Genomic DNA, 19,653 nt, shown 5'->3' with positions numbered 1-19,653 from the left:
CTGTAGGAGTTGTTCCACGTGTAGATGAATTTCTGATGTATCTGTGGGGAGGAAGGTGATCTCCGCGTCTTACTCTTCCGCCATCTTCCTCCGGGCCAGAAACCGGTATGTGTTAAGGTAAGGGTAAGGGTTAAGTTTCGGGTTAGGTTTAGTGTTAGGGAACGGGTACGGTTTAAGGTGTAGCTTAGTGTACAACAACATGTTAGGATTAGGGTATGTGTTAGGGTATAGGTTAGATTTAGGGTACGGGTTAGGATCAGGGTACGGGTTAGGGTAAGTTTTAGGGTTAGGGTTAAGGTTAGATCACAGGTATGGTTTAGGGTACAATTTAGGGTATGACATTACGTTAGGGTTAAGGTACATGTTAGGGTACAGTTTAGGGTTAGTGTACGGGTTCGAATTAGTGTGTTAGTGTAAGTGTTAGGGTTAGGTTTATGGTTAGGGTTAGGTTTAGGGAACGGGTATGGTTTAGCATACAGGTAAGGGTATGACTATGGGTTAGGGTTAGGGTACATTTTAGGGTATGTGTTAGTGTAAGGGTTAGGATTAGGGTACGGATTAGGTTTGGGGTTAGGGTTAGGTTTTGGCAATGGGTATGGTTTAGGGTACAGGTTAGGGTATGACAACAGGTTAGGGTTAGGATACTTGTTAGGGTATGATTTAGTGTTGGTCTATGGTTTAGGATTAGGGTATGTGTTAGGGTAAGGTTTAGGGTTAGGGTTAGGGTCAGGGAACGGGTACAGTTTAGGGTACAGTTTAGGGTACGAAAACGTGTCAGGGTAAGGGTACATGTTAGGGTATGGGTTAGTGTTAGTGTATGGGTTAGGATTAGGTTATGGGTTATGGTAAGGTTTAGGGTTAGTGTTAGGGAATGTGTACGGTTTAGGGTACAGGTTAGGGTATGACAACGTGTTAGGGTTAGGGTATGTGTTAGGGTACGTGTTAGTGTTAGTGTACGGTTTAGGATTAGGGTAAGGGTTAGTGTAAGGTTTAGGGTTAGGGTAGGGGACGGTTTAGTGTACAGTTTAGGGTACGAAAACGTGTTATGTTCTGGGTATGTGTTAGGGTAAGTGTTAGTGTTAGTGTATGGGTTATAATTACGGTACAGGTTAGGGTAAGGGTTAGGGTTAGGGTATGGTTTAGCATACATGTTAGGGTATGACAACGTGTTAGGTTTAGGGTACGTGCTTGGGTATGGGTTAGATTTATGGTATGGGTTAGGATTAGGGGTAGGGTTCAGATTAGGTTTAGAGAACATGTATGGTTTAGGGTACAGTTTAGGGTACGACAACCCTTTAGGGTTAGGGTACAGTTTAGTGTTAGTGTATGGGTTAGGATTAGGGTAAGTGTTAGGGTAAGGTTTAGGGTTAGTGTTAGGTTTAGGTTTAGGGAATAGGTACAGTTTAGGGTACAGGTTAGTATACAACAACCGGTTAGGGTTAGGGTACGTGTTAGGGTGTGGTTTAGTGTTAGTGTAAGGTTTAAGATTAGGGTACAGGTTAGGGTAATGGTTAGAGTTAGGGTTATGGTTTGGGTTAGCAAATGGGTATGGTTTAGTGTACAGGTTAGGGTACAACAACGAGTTATGTTTACGGTACCTGTTAGGGTAAGGGTTAGTGTTAGTGTACGGGTTAGGATTAGGGTATGGTTTAGGGTAAGGTTAAGGGTTAGGGTTAGGGTTATGTTTAGGGAATGGGTGCGGTTTAGGCTACAGGTTAGTGTACAACAACGGGTTAGGGTTAGGTTACGTGTTAGTTTATGGCTTACTGTTAGTGTATGGATTAGGATTCGGTTACTGCTTAGGGTAAGGTTTAGGGTTAGGATTAGTGTTAGTGTACATTTAAGTGTACAGGTTAGGGTATGACAATGATTTCGGGTTCGGGTACCTGTTAGGGTACTGGTTGTTGTTAGTGTACATGTTAGGTTTAGGGTAAGCTTTAGGGTAAGCTTTAGGGTTAGGGTTAGTTTAGGGTACGGGTACGGTTTAGGGTACAGTTTAGATTATGACAACTTGTTAGGTTTAGGGTACATGTTAGGGTATGTGTTAGTGTTAGTGTATGGGTTAGGATTAGGGTACGGGTTAGGGTAAGGTTTAGGTTAGGGAACTGATACGGTTTAGGGTACAGGTTAGGGTACAACAACTGGTTAGGTTTAAGGTTCGTGTTAGGGTACAGTTTAGGGTTAGTGTACAGGTTAGGATTAGGGTACGGGTTATGGTAAGTGTTAGGGTTAGGTTTAGGTAATGGGAATGGTTTGGGGTACAGGTTCGCATACGACAACAGGTTATGGTTAGGGTACATGTTAGTGTACGATTTAGGGTTAGGGTATGGGTTAGGGTTTGGATTAGGGTTAGGGAACGGGTACTGTTTAGGTTACAAGTTAGGGTATGACAACACGTTAGCATTAGGGTATGTGTTAGGGTACAGGTTAGTGTTTGTGTATGGGTTAGGATTAGGTTAAGTGTATGGTAATGGTTAGGGTTAGGGTTAAGATTAGGGAATGGGTACGGTTTAGGGTACAGGTTAGGGTACGACAGCATGTTATGTTTAGGGTATGTGTTAGGGTAAGGGTTAGTGTTAGTGTATGGGTTAGGATTATGGTACGTTTTAGGGTAAGGTTTAGGGTTAGGGGTAGGGAATGGGTATGGTTTAGGTTACAGGTTAGGGTATGACAACGCTTTAGGGTTAGGGTATGTGTTAGGGTATGGGTTAGATTTAGGGTACGGGTTAGGACAAGGTTTAGGATTGGGGTTAGAGATCTGGTATGGTTTTCAGTACAATTTAGGGTACTACATCACATTAGGGTTAGGGTACGTGTTAGGGTACAGTTTAGTGTTAGTGTACGTGTTCAAATTAGGGTAAGTGTTAGGGTTAGGTTTAGGAAACGGGTACAGTTTAGGGTACAGGTTAGGGTATGACAGTGGGTTAGGATTAGGATACATGTTAGGTATGTGTTAGTGTTAGTGTAAGGGTTAAGATTAGGGTATGAGTTAGTGTTGGGGTTAGGGTTAGGTTTTGGGAATGGGTACGGTTTAGGGTACAGGTTAGGGTACGACAACGGGTTAGGATTAGGGTACTTGTTAGGGTATGGGTGTTAGTCTATGGTTTAGGATTAGGGTACGGGTTAGTGTAAGGTTTAAGATTAGGGAACGGGTATGGTTTAGGGTACAGTTTAGGGTACGACAATGGGTTAGGGTACGTGTTAGGGTACGTTTTAGTGTTAGTGTACAAGTTAGTATTAGGGTATGGGCTAGGGTAAGGGTTAGTGTTAACAGTAGCCCAAATGTCACTAGCTCCCATCTCCCTGCTGTTCATGCACACTTCAGCCTCCAGTAAAATGCCCCTCAAGCAATCCTAGGAGTTCCCAGGATTTTGGTACCTGAGCCTGCAAACAAGGCCATCATCCTCTCAGCGGCCACTCTGTGGCACTGGGTCCACACAGCTCCGTCTCCTGCGCCTTCAAGCACCCTGAGGCCTCCACAGGCCAAACTGCAGGATGGTCCATATGGAGTGGGGGAAACATCTCATTCCTCCTGGGAGCTACCATTCCCAAAGCAGTCACACTGGTGCCATACACGATATCTTACCGAGGGTATTTTAGTAAAACAACTCTTACAGTTGTTACAGCCCTCAAGCTGTAAATGAAAACTGTATGTGAAGGCGAATCTAGCGGAGGTTGGACAGGAAGAAAAATACCAGGGAAAGAGCCCGTGCTGTGCTCACAATCAACCTTCCCATAATGTGCTATCAAAATGCACATCGTCATGTTTGATCCAGCAAATTAAACTTTTAAGCACACAAGGAAGTGAAAAGTGTAGGAGGATTTTCAATGCAGATTATTTGCAAGGGTGAAAAAGGAGAAACACACATCTCCTAGCCCAGAAGGGGTTACATTATGACACACTGACAGGGTAGAATACAGGCAGCTGTTAAAAATGATGACGTCGGCTTGGAAGTACCACTGGAGATCTCTGCGATGCATCGTTAAGTGACACAGTTCCAGTTAGAACAGGGCTCCACAGCCTGCTGGGAGCCGGGGTGAGCGGCGGGCAGGGCAGCGAAGCTTCATCTGCCACTCCCCATCGCTTGCATGACCGCCTGAGCCCCCTCCCCCATGGAACCACTGTCTTCCACGAAACAAGTCCCTGGTGCCAAACAGGTGAGAGGCCGCTGAGTTAGAAGACATTAGGGACAGCGTGATCACATTTCAAAAGTGTGGAGGAGGGGCTGGGGAGAGGTACATATGGATATTATATGTCAGGAACAAAACCTATGGAGCTATTGACAACCTTTCTCCCTCATACCCATGCCTGAAGGGGAGTCTTTTTTTTACCACCCAGATCCTTTATGGAGCTGATCTGGGAGACAGTAAGAGAGATAAAGAGTCCTCAAATGACCAGATTTGTCTTCATGAGAAGAGATGAAAGAGGAAGTAGTGGATGAGAGAGGCAGGCAGCCAGCCAGCCAGCCAACCAGGAGATGGAAGAAAAGAGTACCTGTAGTTTTAAAGATGGGGGAGGGGGAGGCCCTGGAGCAGCTACTGAAGACATGGTGTACAGGAGGGAAAGCTGGGTGATGTAGGTTCCACATGTTCTGCTGTGTCATGTGCTGTGTGACCCCTCCACAGAGTCTACAAATACACCCATGACAAAGACCTAGAACAGCATGAGGTTTTCAGATCAGATTGGTGTTTCTCCCCCATGTTTCTGTGCTGCCCATGAGGTGAGAACAAAAGCTAGTTTAAGGTTGTACATGTATGAAAAACACCAGGAAAGACACCCCAGAAATTGTCCAAGCGGTGACATCTGTCAAGGTTAATTAGGTACTGGTGGACTTAGTTACAACAAAAATGTATCACATGTATAATTTTCATGGACATGTATTTTACTTTCACTCAGGACAGGGATTTGGCTGAGGCAAGCAGGGTGACTACAGTGCAAAATTTAAGGAGACAACGACTCTCAGCATCATGCTGGTTCAGAACCATATGTAAACACCCCCATGAGGGAGTGCCTCCTTCACTTAGTGCCCTACCCACCCTGCCTGCCTCACCCCATCCTGGCTCTGCTTGCCTTGTTAATCACAGTTCAGAATCTCGTTGAAATTCAAACTGGGATGCTATCTGCCACACACTGTATACAGAGTACATTGCCATTCTGAAAGCACTTTTGTATATGTATTTCACTGTCTCTTCATGACAATCTCAGAGGAAAATGAGACTAGTATTATAATTCCCATTCTACAGATGGAGACCAGAAAGTTTAAACGACCTGTCCAAGATCACACTGCTAAGTGACAGCAAACTCAGTTCAGCTGACTCTAATTACTGCCATCCCCAAGTATTTCCACGGTACCACCCACATACAAATCAAAGCAAACAAAAATTATCACTCATACCTATCCAGAAAATAATGAATCTCTGAAGTGAACCTAGCCCAGATATTCATGTCTCCCATCAAATAAGGCCCGGCAGCTCCCATCTGCCCCCTTGGAAACAACGGAGGCAAAGCCCACAGAAGATACAGGCAGCCTCTAGCCAAGATGGTGCCCCATTAGGAACAGCTCCTCTGAATTCTCTACTAGCAGCAGGTTTTCAGGATGAGCAGCAGGCCTTCACGAGGGCCTACAGGCAGGTCCGTGGCTGCTGGCTGGCACCAGGTGTGAGCCATGGGAACTCTGGGAGCTTGGCGGGGGTGTGAGGGGGGAGCATCTGCACAGGAGGCATGAGCCTAAGAGAATCTCTCAGCATTGGACATCCCAAAAGGGGTACATGCAGCTACTGGTGGTCGGCACTTCCGGGTTTTCACCTTGAGGTGAGCGGAAAGGAATAACACGGCATCACTAGCCACTAGCCTGGAGCTCAACCAGCTGGCCCGGCAACCTAGAAATTTGCTTAGGGAGATAATCCAGGCAGCCCCTGAACTACCCTGTTCATCCAGCTGTGTTTCAGGGCACAGCACGATTCCAACACTGCATGTAATAAAAATGAAGAATGCCCCTCCCCCTGCCCTCTGCAGATTCGTTTTTCTTGGGTCCCACTGGTACTTTATTTTAAAACTAGGTTTAAAAATAAAGAAATCAGGGCTTCCCTGGTGGCGCAGTGGTTGAGAGTCCACCGGCCGATGCAGGGGACATGGGTTCGTGTCCCGGTCTGGGAAGATCCCACATGCCGCGGAGCGGCTGGGCCCATGAGCCATGGCCGCTGAGCCGGCACATCCGGAGCCTGTGCTCCACAATGGGAGAGGCCACAACAGTGAGAGGCCTGTGTACCACAAAAAAAAAAAAAGAAAAAAGAAATCAGCGAAGCACACTCATTTGCCAATTGTGCTTTTTTCCTTCCTTCACAAACCTGATTCATACCTGGCAGAATTCACCCTGTTCTTGTTTACCTGTTCCTCTAAGAATATGAATCCATTTCCCTCTAGCCTGGGTTTTAGGTACACTGTTTAGCCAAGCCTTTACCTCCCTCTTCTGTTAAAAAGAGGAAAACATACAGCAAACTCAAGTTCTATATTTGTGAAAATGTTAAGAGGAAACTGCCCTAGGATGTTTACACAAGCTGTATAGAGTGGCTTTAAAGAGGCTCTAGCATTCCAGTATTACCCATACTACATTCGAATTAATACTTCCCAAAAATGTAAACTTTAAATAAGATCAAATCAGGATCAACTGCACACCCACCTGAGTAGCTGAACAAAATCAGTGGAGCAATTCTTTGGTCATCGGACTAAAAGATTCAAGATTGACTTTTTCTCCCTTTTAGTAAAAGATGAAACTCCCTGGTAACCTGAAGTATCATTGGGTCCTGTATCTTGCAAGGATTTATGGGCAATTTATCTAAAAACTGTCTTTCAACAGCTATGCGAATGGCTGAAATTGCTTGATCTCATCAGGCAAAGAGTTTTTAAAAACATTAACCTCGGAAACAATATATATATATATATATATATATATATATATATATGTATGTCTCGTGCTAAGTACCAGAGTTTTCGATCATGAAATTAAATATTCCTTTGCAAACAGCTATATCCTAAAACAGCCAATGATAACCTCTTGCAATACTCAGCATTCTGTGGAGAACTGAGTTTCTAAAGGACCTTATACTGTCCTGAACATAATGGGAGATTCCTTTAAGGGAGTTTTTCCTTCTGAGGAAAACAGCTACACACCGTGGACTGCTGAGAAGCCCTGCTGGGCCTGTCTTGTTTAGGAGGTGTCTCCACAGTGGGGTCTTCTGTGTTCACACGGCGCTGCTTCTCTTAGTGAGGGTGACCACTACCGAGCACTGTATTAGGCTCTCAGCGTATATACACACACTGCCAACCGGGCACCGTTACCCACATTTCTCAGCGGAGGAAACAGGGTTAAAAGTCACTTACCTGAGGTGGCAAAGTTCAGGGAGAAGCGGAGCTGGGATGCAATCCTAGCAGTGAAATCGCGAGGCCTGTGCTCTCCAAGGTAAACTCCCCCCATAAGGCCACCCCCCAACACTACCTCTTTTAAAACCTCCTCCTTACCTGGTAGGCAGGCACGCCTGAGACCAGTAGTTCCCTGGGGATAAGAATCACCTGGGAAGCTTGTTCACTCTACTTCCCAAAGCCCCTACCCTGGAGATTCTGACTCAGGGGCTCCAAGCTGGACCCAGAAATTGTCTTTTTAACCAATGATCCAGGTGATTCTTATCATCAGAGGACTGTGGGAACGGTCTTAGATCAGGGGTGTCCGGGGACAGGGAGTATTTTTGGCTTTGTGGGCCGTTAGGTCTCTGTCACAACTACTCAATGCAAAAGGAGCCAGAGAAAAGTCATGAGTGAACTGGCCTGGCTGTGGTCCAATAATTTATTTACAAAAACAGGCAGCTGGCTACAGTTTGCTGACCCTTCTCTTAGACCATTCATCATACCATTAAAAAAGAGACATTAATGCCTGCTATTTGTCACCTCACTAAGGCTATGTCTCTATCAGGCAATTGACCCAATGAAAATCTTCCCAACACCATGAAACATCACTCTCATCAAGAAGATAAAGCCAAGGTTGTGTCTTCCCTCCCTCTTTAGGGAGCAGCACTTTTAATGTCAGATGCAGGCTTGTGACATCCTCTGTCACATAGGGGAGGACGTAAGTCAGGCACCAGCAGATAAGCAAAGCTTTCACTTTGGCATTAGTGAGTGCAGTAGGTGGAATTATAAGACAGCCTCTAGGATCGTCATCACCTGCTGAATACACACCTTCCTCCAATGACCCAATCACACTAATTTAAGTGCTACTTTGCAGGGATTTTGCAGATGCAATTAAGGTCCCAAATCTGTTGACCTTAAGATGGGGGAATCACCCTGATGGACCTGATCAAATCAAGGGAGCCCTTTGAACCTGAGTCTGGAATTCAGAGGTAGAGAAGTCAGAGAGAGTTAAACAAAGAGGAGGATTCAACATGGAAGACGAGTCTCCGTTCCTGGAGCTAGAGATGGAGGGGCCATGTGGCAAGGACGGTGGATGACCTCTAGGAGCTGAGAGCACCCCTGCTGACTGCCAGCAAGGACAGGGGTGCTCAGTCCTACAACCAAAAGGAACTGAGTTCTTCCAACCAGTGTGAGCTTGGAAGCAGACACTGAGCCCCAGGTTAGAACTGGAGCCCTGGCTAAGGCCTTGACATCAGCCGATGAGACTCCTAGCTCAGCACAGAATTCGGCCATGCCATGCCTGGACTTCTGACCTATGGAAACTGTGAGATAATAAAGTTACATATGGCAAACTCCTAAGTTTGTACTGATTTGTGACAAGGCAATAGAAAACTATTAGAGAGGCCCAGGACTTTGATGTCGGAATTACTGCTGGGGACTTTTAATTCCAATAACTTCTGGGTTTAAATATAGATGGATGTGTCCCTTTAGATCCATATTCATTCATTCCGTCTGAATTCTCATGTGGCTCAGGCCAGTGTGCACAGCCCACCTTTCAGGTTTGTGATTATCAAGTTACCAACTGCAGTAATGTTTACCCAAGACCAACTTGCAGGCTTATTTCAACACACCTGTCATATGCAAAACATCAAACCAGATATTGGGGGTGGATGGGTTTTAGGGAATGAAAAGATAGACAAGGAGTTTACATCTTGGAGGAGAGACAGATGTTTGGAAAATTAACTGCCAGGCAGGTATTATAATTGAAGTGTAAGAAAACCATATGGGAACTCAGAAAGCAAGAATAGATGGAATTTACATGAGAGGATGCAGTCTAAGCCAGAGAGTAGAAGCACACTGTATTTTACTGTACAAGACACACTGTATTTTAAAGGACAAGAATGAGGTGGTAACTGTAAGATGCTGGTGGAGATTGTGGAGGGTTTTCTTTATGCAGTGGATCTTCGAGGGCCCCCCAACCTCTTCCTGCATCCTGGGAATTAGTAGCTCGGACCACCATATCATTTTTCCAGGTACCTACTGTTATATTCTTTTTTTTACTCCCTCATGAGGATAACTGATGCTCAGCTGAATTCAGAGAAGCGTTTGATTTGCCTGCCATCCTCTGGGAATACCCCTGCTAAATGCATGAAAATTCACTCAACATCAGAGATCATTCAGCCACGGATGTGAGAGCTACGGTCACCTTATAAAGCTTACAATAGCCAGTGTCTTCTTAAAATTTTCCCCAGTGCAAGCTACAGAGGTGGGGAGGGCTGGAGGGAGCACAGGTTAATACAGTGGAATTTCCTTTGGCACCAGCTCCAAGCAGTCTTTTAACAGAGATTTTTTTTGTTTGTTTTGTTTTGTTTATTTTTGTGTGGTACGCGGGCCTCTCACTGTTGTGGCCTCTCCCGTTGCGGAGCACAGGCCCAGCCGCTCCACAGCATGTGGGATCTTCCCTGACCGGGGCACGAACCCACGTCCCCTGCAGCGGCAGGCGGACTCTCAAGCACTGCGCCACCAGGAAAGCCCTAACAGAGATGTTTAATTGATCTTTATTGAGCAGAACCTTCCCTTCTGCTTATAAAAGAAATGATCACTTTTCCCTCGGGTTCTATCTGGAGAAGTTAATAGCCCCAGTTTTCTCTTACAGTAGAGATACTTAATGACTGGGAAACTATCATGGAGTTTATTGTCCAAAATACAAACCCGGTTCTAATCAACCTGCACAGTGAGATTGCCTTGCTTTTATCTGTTGATACTTGGAGGAGCTCTTCCCAACTGACGAGCTCATTGTTCTTTCCACTCAGGCTCTGCTGTGTCCAATTAACAAATTGGATAGCGAAGTAATCTATAGGCCTTTGCCAAAGACCGCTGAGTATGCCCTAATGTGTATCAGTTTGATCCTCACATGCAGTAGTTCCTAGATGAGGCCCGAGAGCAGAGCCATAATCATTTGCGTACACGGTGCAGGAATATTTTGCAGGTGTGAAGACGATCTTTGCAATACTTCCGGGATACAGAGACACTTCCGGGATTCAGTACAAATAGAGCCATTACTGCTTGGCAGCTATGAAGAGTGATGAAAAAAAAAGTAATATTTACCGAGTTCCTTTAGCTCATTTATAAAGGGCTTTATTGATATTAGCATTACTTTTTGAAATAACTTCCAAACACAACAAGCAGGTATTATTATTTCTGTTTTAGAGCTAGGAAATTGTGTATTAAATGTTCTGACTGCTGTGCTCCTTGAGGACTAGATTTAGCAGTAAACTAGAGGCTAGGACTTGCTGCTACAGTTAACTATTACTATTTGGGAATTTGCTCTAGAGTATGAATTTCCTGTGTCTTTTTCTTTGTCCTCTCCTCTTTCTGGCTGCTGGCTTTCCCCACCTGCCACCTGCCACGCCCTCCCCCAGCCCTCCAAGTTGCCATCCTGGCATGGCAGGCACCGTGACCATGATTTCTGAACCACATTTTGGAACCTGTAGTATGAAAAATACCAGTGTTCTTAGGTGGACAAGGGGACAGAATTTTTGAAACCACAATTGTCCAGAAAATCGGAGATATGTGATCACTCTTATAGTGTTGCTCTAGCATATTCTCCAATGACGAGCAAAGGAAGGTGTGGAAGAGAAGCACCTACCATTTACTGACACAGTTAATAGGAATATAATGAAGGCAGGTATAAGGCCCAGGCCTGAGGTCTTCCCGGGAATGTGAAAGGGAAGGAGGAGGGAGGCTTTATACGTGAGGTATTGGATTCCTTTTCTCCCCCCATTTTACTGAGATATAGTTGTCATATAACATTATATTAATTTCAGGTGTACAACATAGTAATTTGATATGTGTATAAATTGCAAAATAACTACCACAATAAGTTTAGTTAACATTTACCGCCTCACATAGTTACAATTTTTTTCTTGTGATGAGAACTTTTAAGATCTATACTCTTAGCAACTTTAAAACTAAAAAACAGTATTGTTCGGTGCTTTGTGTCCACCTAGAGGGGTGGGATAGGGAGGGTTGGAGGGAGATGCAAGAGGGAGGAGATATGGGGATATAGGTATATGTATAGCTGATTCACTTTGTTATACAGCAGAAACTAGCACACTGCTGTAAAGCAATTATACTCCAATAAAGATGTTTAAAAAATAAGAAAACAGTATTTCTAACTATAGTCATCACGATGTACATTACATCCCCAGGAGTTGTTTCTCTTATAACTGCAAGTTTGTACCTTTTGACCACCTTTCCCATCCCCACTACTCCCACCTCTGGCAACCACTAAACTGTTCTCTGTTTCTATGAGCTCAGTTTTCTTCGATTCGTATACGTGAGATCATACAGTATTTGTGTTTCTCTAATTTCACTTAGAGTAATGGGCTCAAGGTCTGTCCTGGCTATTTTTTGCATCTGGTATCACAGCTAAACATGGTTAGGACCATGTTGGTGTTCTTACCAGGTCCTTGTCAGGTTTCATGGGCTGAGTTGTGTCCCCCCCCAAAAATTCATAGGATGAAGCCCTAAACCCCAGTACCTCAGCATGTGACTGTATTGGGAGATCAGGCCTTTAAAGAGTAATTAAGTTAAAATGAGGCCATTAGGATGGATCCCAGTCCAGTCTGACTGGTGTCCTTATAAGGAATGGAGATTAGACACACAGAGAGACACAAAGCCTGCCCAGAGGGTAAAAGCCATGTGAGGCCACAGGGAGAAGGCAGCCCTCTGCAAGCCAAGGAGAGAGGCCTGGAACAGGCTCTTCTCTCGTGAGCCTCAGAGGAAACCAGCCCTGCTGACAACTTGACCTTGGACTTCCAGCCTCCAGAACTGTGAGAAATAAATTTCATTGTTTAAGCTACCCAGACTGTGGTGTTTTGTTATGACAGCCATAGCAAACTCATACAGATAGCAAAAATTAACATGGAGTGGGGCCTGGAACACCTACCACTTACATGTTGTTTGTTACATGCCAAATACATGCCAGATACTAACTCGATCCTTACCATAGCCCTATGAAGTGGGCACTATTATTCTCACCCCCATCGTACAGACAAGAAAACTGAGGCACAGAGACGTTCAGTGAATTGCCTAAGGCCATCCATCTGACATGTGGAAAAGCTGGAATTTGAACCCAGTCACCAGTCCCGGAGTTCTCTGTTTTGACCCGATTTTCTACCTGTTATGCCCCAACTGATCATCCACAAACCTTCCAAAACTGGTTCAGGAGGCAGCGTGGAAAGCAAACCTGAGGATACTGTGCCCCACTCTTGAGAGGCAAGGACTCACAACCTGGGAAGCTTAGGAGAGACAAGGAAAGCTGGTTCATCTCAGAGGCCCATGGATGGAAGGAAGAGACACCTGGGCCTGGTGAACCGATGGCCTGGAGGCAGGAAGGCTTTTCACATGTTGGCTGTCACCCTGATCCACAGCTCTGCCATCAGGTAGCCTTGGGTTCCTCCAGGCACACTGGCCCTATGAGTACATGGTGTACTACAGGCTGCTGGAGCATATTGGATGTAGAGTCAGAAATAGTTCATTCCCTCTCCAGCAGTCATTTCTCCAGAACGAGCAGGGAAAAGATACCAGAGACAGGGAGGTTCACCTTCATCCTCTAGACCCAGGTTTCTCACTCCATTCTATGCCATTCTGTGCCTCTGACTTCACCTGGCCTCCTCTCTGTGTGTCTGTGTCTTCCAATGGCCTTCTTATAAAGACACCAGTCATTGGGTTTAGAGTCCACCCTAATCCAGTGTGATCTCATCTTAACTTAACTAATTACATCTGCAAAGACCCTCTTTCTTTTTTTTAATATTTATTTATTTAGCTGCACCAGGTCTTAGTTGCAGCAGGCATGTGGGATCTAGTTCCCCGACCAGATATCGAACCCAGGCCCCTCACATTGGGAGCACAGAGTCTCAGCCACTGGACCACCAGGGAAGTCCAAAGATTCTCTTTCCAATTAAGGTCACAGGTACTGTAATCACGACTCCAATATATATTTTGGAGTATAGCCTTGAACCCACAGTAGGCCCATTTTTAGGTAGGCAAGTACAGCGCGCTTAGCACACACCTCACCTCAAAGGGCCTCATGGGTAAAAGGTGAAGATCAGATGTGGATATCAGACCATCCAGGTCTGACACCAGCTTGTTCCGTGGTGCAGATTCGGGACCAAGTCCCAGGCAAAGAGAAAAACAAACAGCTGGTTCCGGGAATTACAGGTGAGGCCTCAGCTCACCTCTCGGGCTCCCCAAGGCTGCTGCTTCCAGGCAAGGACTCAACAACCCAGAGAGGTGCAGGAGGGAGCAAACCCCACAAAGAAGCAAGGAGGCAGGGGATGGGGGAGTCAGCTCTCCCAGCGCATAAATATTTTATTAGCCATCACAGCCTTGTTCCTCCTCTGGGGCTCCGACTATTCCGTTAAGTTAAGCATTTCTAACTGAGGAAATAGAAATGAACATGGAACAAATGCCGATGTTCTGAGAAAACTCCCATGTCCTCCTAACAGGGAGAGGTCCCCCCTCCCTGCAGTTGCAATACTAGCAACTTACTGCGGTTGCTGATGAAAGGGCAGGAATCCTCAGGTGCAGCAGCATCAGCACCATGACCACAATAGATGCCACCAGAAGGTCCTCAGACCCCAAGGATGGTGGATGAGGAGGCAGAAGCACACGGCTCGGCTCAGTGATCAGAACACCGGGTTTGGGTCTTGGTCCTGGCCCATGACCTTGGACGCATCCTTGGCCTCACTGAGCCTCTGCAGGAGCGTCCGTCGGTGGGAACCATGGTGGACGCCCCCTCCCTGCAGGACAGCAGCAAGGGTCAGATAGGAGCCAGGAGCTTGGGAAACTCTAAAGTGCTCTCAGGTGTAAGAAAGGCATGCGTGCCGGGTGACCCACCCTAAATGGTATTCCCAGGAGGCTTCCAGAAGCGGCCGAAGCGATCACTCGTGGCTGAGCACAGGGGAGACGCCTGCTGGGGACAATCGGAGACATCTGAGCAGCAGTAAGGTGATGTCCTCCCTCTCCATCTGTCAGTCCTACCATGACAAGCTCGCACCTGCAGGGTAGGTGAGAAATTGGGGCTCAAGCAGGAGAAGGAACTTTCCCAAGGCACACGTCTGGGAAGCAGAAGAACGAGTGCCCTGGAGCATGGCTGCCTGAGCCCACCCGCCTACCTCTCCCTGAACCACACTTCCTGTGCTGCCAGCCTCAGCCCCACTTACAGTCTCCTGTCCCCTGGGCTGGGCCCCTGCATTTGAGAGAGGGTGGTGGGATGCCACCAGAGAGCCTGCAGGACAGGGGATGCCATTCCCCTAAGAGGGACTTCCTAGACCCAAAAATCACATCCACACCTGATATTTCATGGGACCTGGTGACAATCAGTTTTGCTCACTGGTGCATCCCCAGTACCTGGCAGAGGACTTGGCACAGAAAGGCTCTCAGGAGACATGTGCGGGATTTAATTGGATGAAACGGGCTTGGGGAGGACCATCCGTGGGCCCATTTTACAGACAAGAAGACTGAGGCCCAGAGGGAGACAGGAACGTCCCCAAAGCCACAACCCTGAACAGGAAGAAGTGCATCCGTCTGTTCCCTGCCTTCCTCAGACCTCTCCGCCTCGATTTTGCACCACTCCCCAGTCTCAGCTGGGCCAAGGTGTGATCCTGGGGGTCTCGGAGCCCTTGCTGGAGAAGGGTCTCCTATCTTCCAGGGCAGAGGTTTGGGCAGCCGTGATGGTGAGAGACTGGGACGAGCATCTTCCCTTCCCAGACACCTTGGAGAAACACCTTCCTCCTGGGGCCTGACCCTGCCCGGTTCCTCCTGCAGGCTGGCCGAGCGGAAGGAGAGGGCAAAGTGCTTGCGAAGCCGGGTTCTGTCTGCAGCCTCTGAAAAGACCCACGGCACCCATGGCTGATTATAACAAGATGCAGAATAAAATTTACGCCCCCCCTCAAGAGAATCATAGAAGAGGTGAGATGCGGGTGGCAACGCACAGTGCAAAGATCAGAAGTTTGGCATGGATGACACTGGCTTTGAACCCTGACTCTGAGCGGAGGACTGTGCAGCCGCGGGGGTTCCCAGCCTCAGCCCAGGGCCCGTGGCGCTGGCCTCCTAGGGATGCTGTAAGAATCGAACCCCATGGCACGGGTGAGGAGCGCCTGGTGTGTAGTAGGTGCATAATAAATGCTGTTTGCTTCTCTGCGCCTTCTCATCCCAGTCTTTCTCCTTCTTCCGTCACTTTCTTCCTCTTCCCCCTCCCTCATACGGTAGTCCCTGAATCCCAAGAGGCCCTCAAATCCCAGATGGGGAACCTCCCGAGAGCCAGGTGACCGTCCCCCTCCCCCGAGGGGCAGGGAAGAAGCAGGGGCTCCAGGGTCGTAGGTGAAAGGAGGGCTGGGAGTCTGCGCTGCCCTGGGGGCTGCCCAACACGCCCCGCCCCTGGACCCCCGTTGCCTGCCAGCCCGGAACAAGCTCACATTCCCCTTTGTGTCACCCACCCCCTGGATCTGAGGGTCTCTCCTGCACCCTGATTCCTTTGCATTCAGTTTTTCTTTTTTTTTTCTTGTGTTTTTTTAATTTTTATTTTTATTGGAGTATAGTTGCTTTACAACGTTGTGTTACTTTCTGCTGTACAGCAAAGTGAATCAGTCATTCGCATACATATATCCCCACTTTTTTGGATTTCCTTCCCATTTAGGTCACCACAGAGCACTGAGTAGAGTTCCCTGTGCTATACAGTAGGTTTTCACTGGTTATCTATTTTATACATAGTAGTGTGTATATGTCAATCCATTCTCCCAATTCATCCCACCCCCCTCCCCCCTTGGCATCCATACATTTGTTCTCTACATCTGTGCCTCTATTTCCACTTTGCAGATAAGTTCGTCTGTACCATTTTTCTCAATTCCACATATAAGCGATATTATGCGATGTTTGGTTTTCTCTTTGACTTACTTCAGTCTGGTCCATCCATGTCTCTGCAAATGGCACAATTGTTCCTTTTTATGGCTGAGTAGTATTCCGTTGAATAAACGTCCCACATCTTCTTTATCCATTCCTCTGTTGATGGACATTTCAGTTGTTTCCATATCCTGGCTATTGTGAATAGTGCTGCTATGAACATTGGGGTGCATGTGTCTTCCTGAACTATGGTTTTCTCCAGGTATATGCGGCTCTGGTTTTTCGTTGTCCGTTTCACTCTCTGTTCCTCTCTCAGATTCTCTGCCCTTCTTTCTGCCTTTTTCTGAACCTGCCTGGGTCTCTTCCTGTTTCTCTCTCTTCTTTCTCTGGACACAGCTCCTTCCTCTCTGTCTTCCTCTGACTTCAGTCCACTCCCCTCTGTCTGCACCTCTGTCTTTATCTCTTTTACTGTGTTGATATGTTTCTCTGGGCCTCTCGTGTGTGTGGATGTGGGTGTGGGTCCATCTGTTATTCTGTCCTTCTCTCTCGCTCTGTCTCTCTCCCTTCCCCCATCCTCCAGACGCTCCAGCGGGAACCCAAATATTTGGGAAAGTTCAGGCGGCTGTTGGAACAGGCAGAGGTTGTGCGTCTTCCTCAGTGTTCACAGAGGCCTCATATCAGCGTCCCTGCCCTTGGGTATCATGTGCTGGGAAATGACAAATGGAAATTCACTGACGGGATAAGCAAAAGCCATGGGTTGCTCCCTTTTTGGCTATAAAGGAAATCCAGGCCTCGGACTCTCGAGGGAGGAGCCCAGGATGTCAGAGGATGGGAAACAAGTGACCACGCTGAAGCCCTGAAGCCCTGAAGCCAGGGTCTGGGTCCTGGTTGTCTCACCTGCAGCATCAAGTCGCCATTTTGCAGATGAGGAGCCTGGGGGCCTCAGGCTCCTCTTCTGCAAAATGGGGCAACAGTGCCTGCCCTGCAAGCTCCTGTCTCCCCCAGTCTCTTCCCCTCACCGCAGCCAGGATCCTATCAGCCCTGAGGCTCATCTCCAGGAAAAGGCACCGAGGTCAGTTTGTGGAGACTGAGGCCAGGTCTTCACTCAACCCATGTGTCCAGCCTCCAGGGAGACTCCCCTTCCAGACCCTAGAAGAGGGGCCCAGAAAACACTCATGAATTGATTAATCAATTACTGGTTCTTCAATCCTGCTCAGCAGAGGACCAGCTCCTTGGGACATTGTGGTCACTGCCAAGGTCACACTCCCCACACACCCATCCCTGCCCCTCCTCCACTTCTTTATAGAACCTCTTCCCAGGTGACTTACCCTATGTTTTACCCATAATGTTTACTGTCTGTATGTCACACACACACACACACACACACACACACACACACACACACACACAAATGTCAGCTCCATGATGACAGGGGTTTTTGTCACTTTCGTTCATGGCTAAGTTCCCAGTGCTCCAAACAGCACCTGGCACATCAGACATCCAGTAAGTAATAGTTGTTAAATGAATGAGTGAATGGAGTGACAAATGCATGAATGAGTGAAGGCATGAATGAATGAATGAGTGATGGATGGATGGATGAGCGAATGAATCAATTAATGGACAAATGTATGAAGTAGTGAATGAATGAATGACGAATGAATGAGTGTATAAGTGAGTGAAGAAATGAATGAAGAGATGAGTGAATGGGTACATGAATATATAAATTATGAACAAATCCGCAGATGGGTGGATGGAGGGTGGACGAGCGTGTGAGTAAATGAGGGGAATGAATGGACGAGTGAATGAATGAACCTTCACTGCCAGGCAGGGTCCTCTCCGAGGGGGGAGTGGGACAGTTCCATGGGCCATCCAGCCAGGTCTGGACTTGAGGACACAGGTCTGGGCTGAGCTTCCACCGCAAAGGGGAGGCACCTACTTACCCTTCTTCTTGTCCTATTTACCTTTTTATGAGCAAAAGTCACCTCCCCTGAACCCCCAAACCCACCCTGAATCCAAGCCACGCCTCCCCCAGTCCAAGCTCTTTCATCTCACCTGCGTGATGGGAGAAGCCCCTCCCTGCCATCTGCTCTCCACTCACCAGACCAAAGGAGATTCAGCAGTTGTTCTCACACCACCCCTGCACAGCACAGTCACCTGGGGAACTTTTTAAAAATACCAGTGCCCGGGCCCACTTTTGAGGTTTTGATTCCTTTAGGTTCAGTTGTTAGAAGTTTGATTTTATTTTAAAGCCACTGAATGATGCCTGGGTTGAGAACCGCTGTCTTAAAGCCGATGCATCTCTGCACCACCTCTGGAGGTGTCCCATTGCTCCCAAAGCAGGAATGGAATGGGATGGGATGGGATGGGATGGAATAGAAGAATAGAATAGAATCAAATAGTATAGAATAGAATCCTAAACCCAGCTTAATCATCAGCACCTCCTTACCATGGACCATGGGCACTCTCCAGCCCATCTCTTCTGCCTCCTCATCACCCCTCTAACTTTTATCACTCTCCCTCAATGCTCCTTCCTTCTTTCCCTCAAACACATAAGCTTGTTCCCACCTCAGGTACTTTGTACTTGCTGCCACCTGCCTGGTCCTGTTTCCCCACCTGGTAGGTTCCTCACTTGAGTCTCAGCACAATGCCACCTCTTCCAAGAAGCCCTCCCTGACTCTCCTTCCTAGAGTAGCACCTCCCAGCCACCCTCCATCTCATGGCCCTGTTTTCTTCACTATGTGAATTTCTCATGGGTACTATTGGTTCATGTGTGTACCATCTGTTTCCATGTAACGGCAGGGATTTTGTCAGTCATCCCCATTGACGTGTCCTCAGACCCCCAGAACAGTTCTTGACACATAACAGTTGTTTGGTAAATATTTATTTAATGAATGAGATTCTTTTCAGCCGCGTTGTCAGTTCCTTTAGAACACACGTGCTTTCTCTTGTTATTATTCCTTTCGTTCCCCTAGCAGGGTTTTTCACCTTCGGCACTTTGACATGTGGGACTAGACGATTCTTTGTGGTGGGAGCATCCTGTGCACTGTGGAAGTTGAGCAGCACCCCTGGCCTCCACCCACTAGATGCCAGTAGCACTCGTCCCTAGTAATGACAACCAAAAATGTCTCCAGACATTCCCAGAAGCCCCAGGTGGAGAGGGAGCGGCGAATCTCCCCAGCTGAGAAACCCTGCCCTGCAGTATTTAACCCACTGCTGGGCACTCAGGAGGCTGAAAACAAATGTCCCTGGACTGATTGGAATATCAAGTCCAGCCTCAGTTCCACCATGTGACCTGCAGGTGGCAGCAAAGACCGCTCTCTCACTAGCACGGTTGCTCTCGCTTT

The sequence above is a fragment of the Mesoplodon bidens genome (genome assembly GCF_964165515.1).
Source record: "Mesoplodon bidens genome assembly, chromosome: 15".
NCBI lineage: Eukaryota > Metazoa > Chordata > Mammalia > Artiodactyla > Ziphiidae > Mesoplodon > Mesoplodon bidens.
This window is presented reverse-complemented; position numbering follows the sequence as displayed.